Source organism: Cloeon dipterum, chromosome 2 (genome assembly GCF_949628265.1).
Source record: "Cloeon dipterum chromosome 2, ieCloDipt1.1, whole genome shotgun sequence".
NCBI lineage: Eukaryota > Metazoa > Arthropoda > Insecta > Ephemeroptera > Baetidae > Cloeon > Cloeon dipterum.
In genome coordinates this window covers 36,223,906-36,227,889 of record NC_088787.1, presented here as the reverse complement: position 1 = coordinate 36,227,889, position 3,984 = coordinate 36,223,906, and the positions used below count along the sequence as shown (strand labels likewise).

The window sequence follows — 3,984 nt, the reverse complement described above, 5'->3', positions numbered from 1 at the left end:
AATCAGCTTATTTAAGGAGGAAACATGAGCACGCTCATTCTTTTCTGATCACTTTAGATGATTTTACATCATTGATTGAAAATATTGAGGACATTTTGAATTATTACAACTTCTTGACCGACAATATTAAGAAAATTGATGCTATGTGCAAAGCACATATTGGTAATATGGAATCACTAGAGGTGAAATGTTTGAAGCTTCTAGGATTGTCCTCTGTGTAAACATTCATAATGTTCAATTATTTTCAAATTTATATTCAACATATCGTATTTACATCATTGATTGAAATGACATATTGAATTAATACAACTTCTCAATGAATGTTATTATCCGTTATTTGTATTTTATTGTTTTTTAATCCAGCATTTGTATTTCATATCCGGTATTTTGTATTTTATTGTTTTAAAATAAATTGTAATCTGCACTTTTTTGTTTTTTACTTCTTGATTGGTTTGACAGTGGTCAGTAGTTGGTTAGTAGAGATGGACAGTGGTCGGTAGATGGACAGTGGTCAGCAGATGGACAGTGGTCAGTAGATGGACAGTGGTCAGTAGTTGACCTTGTGACCATATATAGGATGGGTAGTTAACCTTGTGACCATATATAGACTGGGCAATGCCCATATATAGGATAGTTTTACAATGGATGCCCATATATAGGATATTCAGTGCCCATATATAGGCCGGATGCCCATATATAGAGTGCGAAAGGGGTCGTGCATCCCTCTTATACACTACTTGCTTCTGCTTCCTATAGGGTGCCAGCACCGTAATCTAATTGGGGGGATGCACCGGTAGAGGGAGGATACCACAGAGGCAACCACGTCCGTCTCCTCGACGTTGAACAGGGATAATGTCAGCACATCCCGCTTCATGAGTCCATTCGCGTCGACCCAGCGGAGGGAGTGTCTGTTAGCATCAATCCCAAGGGTCTCCAGTCCATGGCGCAGCAACCTCATGCAACCACTGATGGCCAAGACTGGTGCAGGGAACTGAAATAAAATAACCTTAGAAAACACATTTCACTTAAAATAGACAATACGTATCATGAGTACTTCATAAAATAGGGTTGAAACACCTTTCACCTAATTTTCACGCGCCTTGTAGTTCTCTCGCAGCATGACTCCCAGTCCTGCCTTTGGCCTCATCTTGGAAAATAGAAAATAAATTCTAGAGAACAATTCTTACAATCAAAATTACCCGTCGTCCTCGAAATATCCGCTATCTGCTTCGTCAGGTGAGCCCGTTTCTGAACAATTAACTCCCTCGGCTCCAGAAGCTGATGGGACAGTTGGTCCTCCTTCTGATGACGTCTTTTTCATGCTAGACACGCCAAATGTCACCGGCAGGTCGGTTAGGTGTCAGAGGAAGTTAGAAAATATTGTTAGCGACAATGGAGATGATGATTGCTTTTCGTCACCTACGTTAACAAATTTTCAATAAACGATTCTGCAAGACACGAAGAACGAAGAGCGAAGAGTTTTGATTTCTCCATTTGGCTGCTAAATGTGCAAGTTTTTAAATAGTGGTCCGAAGAGACTCACGAACACGAAAACTGTCACTTAGAGACCCACTTGGAGGGGAAATTCGCGAAGAGACTCAGAGTCTCTTCGTGACAGTGAGTCTCTTCAGACCACCCAAACTTCATGGTTTTTCTGTCCTCAAGAGACTCACGAGTCTCTTCGTGACATATTTTAAAAACCCAAAAGTGAGTTCGTGTGTATGGATTTTGGTGGCGCCGTCGTCGCGATTTTATTATGTTGGCACATTCCCCCCCCCCCCCACGGGATTGGGGCGGAGCCAAGTGGCGGTTGCGGTTTTTCAACGATATTTCGAATAATTTTACCGGCACCGCGTCTTCCCCGCTTCTGTTAAAGATTGTTTGGCCGCCATAGTTGCTGTTTAAAGTGTGCCTCATAAGCGTGGTAAATTGTGTTTATGATGTGTTTTGTGTTGTTTTTGCCCTATCTGGGGGCGTGAAAGTTTTGTGTTTGTGTAGTGATGTGAAGGGGGATAACTGATTGGTGTTGCTGGAGGGTGAGTAACTATTGTAAGATGCCTGGAGAGGGTGTTTTCACGGGGTGGCTTGGAGGTTGTCCAGAAAGCGATGCAGCCATAGAAGCAATTATTGGCATGTTTCTCATCTTTAAATGTGTTGTTTGGGTCATGCCCAAGTTATTGTTGGGCGCGGTGGGTCAAGCGGCTAATTTTGTATTTTGTCGGCAATGTAGCGGTTAAACCAGCGGCTAAAATAGCGGCCAAACACGCGGCACTGTTTCCTTTAATATTGATGGCGATGGATGGCGCTAAACAAGTGTTCAAATCAGTGGCTAACTTAGCGACCTTCAAGTTGCAAATCTCTTGGTTATGTGTGGACACATGACTCGTTTATTGATAATTTTAAAGCTTTGAATTTGTTAAAATAATGTGAAGAACAGAGATGCATTGCAGCCCGCAAATTTAATTTTTATTTTGAAATAGATGATTCATGCGTTATTTTGTGACACATTTACAAGACAAATTGTGTGACAAATCGTGTCCGGGTTGAGTTAGATAAATGTGTCGGTGCCGTGAAGGACCAAATTGCAGCTGGTGAAAGTTGTGTATCCCGTGCCAAGAGTTACAATCATAGTTGGTGAGACCATGCAGCCGAAGCCTCATTGTGTGTTGTGTGTTGTGAGTAGTTATGGAGACAGAAATATTTTTGAATGTTTTCATTGTGTTTTTGTGGCCCAATGAGTGAAGTTATCAAAATATGGAAATTATATTGTTCACAATCAGTAGAGAGATGGAAGACACTGATGCTGCGGAAGAGTGCGCGTTGGAGAAGCCAACTGAAGCCAAACAACAGAGTTCGGACGTTGATTCCAAATTGACGGATGACCTGAGCAGCGAAGATTCGGACTCTGACCAGGACATCTTTTTAGAGTTTGACAGCCCGAAGGAACAGACAATGCCAGTTGGCAGCAGGTATGTATTGATGTTGCTGAGAAAATTTATGTAATTGAAAATTATTATTTTCAGTGAAACAGAGGATCATCTTCCAGGAAGTGTGCCCGAGCTATCATATGTTGCAGTTCGGCAATCACTGCAAATTCTTGTGGAGGACTGGCAGTAATAAAAAGCAATTATTAAATTGTATAGTGAGACTGATATATGAATTATCTTTTAGGTTAGAGTTGGCGAAATTGGCTGCATGTGCAAGAGGCCCAGTGCCAAAGAGAAGGAGACCGATCTTCAACTAATAGACGGGGTGATCATTCTTGTAAAGTGTGTGGTTTGCTTTGTAATGCAGGAAGATTATTTTCGATCATTTTTATTGTAAATTGTCGGCTAGTGGTGACAATCCTTTTGTAGTTGGATGCTTTTGTCTTGGATTTATTTTTTTTCGAGTGGGTTTTTGCAGTGTGGTGGTCGGGTTGTTGTATATAAAACAGAAATTGGTGGCTGACATTAAAAGATAATAGGGAAGTGAAATTTGAAAAACAATGTTTTATTGAATTCAATGGCGGTACACTACCCGGGTTGCATTCCGATGAAAAGAGCTACAAATATTTATAAATTTATAAGAAAGTGTGTGATACAATTGCCTCTAAGCCTTTACACATGTGCAAATCAGAAACATCCCGTATGGTAATAATTAGTTTCATACCGAGAAAAAGAAAATTTATCAAAAATTTTGAAACAGAATGAGTGCACTATTATTTGAAGGGTGCACCTCGACATGCGCCTCCCTTTGAGGTCAACTGCCTCTCAAAGTGTCTCATTGCATCTGGTGCAACTTTACACGGGCATCGAGCCCAACCAGCTCCTCCCTGAGCTTGCGCTGTTTCCTGTACATGGCGTTGATCTCTCTTTGTACTTGATCAATTTCACGGAACTTTCCGGCGTAGTCAACGTGTTTGTTGGACAGGTCAGCTTGAATGTTGTCAAGTCTGCGGTAGAATGTTTTAATTGCACAAGTTGCAATTGATGCTGTAATAGA

At 41.1% G+C, this 3,984-nt stretch overlaps 1 long non-coding RNA gene across 1 annotated transcript; it reads left to right on the top strand.

The window, feature by feature from the left end:
• The first annotated feature begins 2,798 nt into the window (after positions 1–2,798).
• On the top strand, positions 2,799–3,407 carry LOC135935301 (uncharacterized). The gene is made up of 3 exons (XR_010574196.1): positions 2,799–2,969; positions 3,024–3,113; positions 3,172–3,407. It is a non-coding gene; the product is annotated as an uncharacterized LOC135935301 (long non-coding RNA).
• The last annotated feature ends 577 nt before the right edge of the window (positions 3,408–3,984 follow it).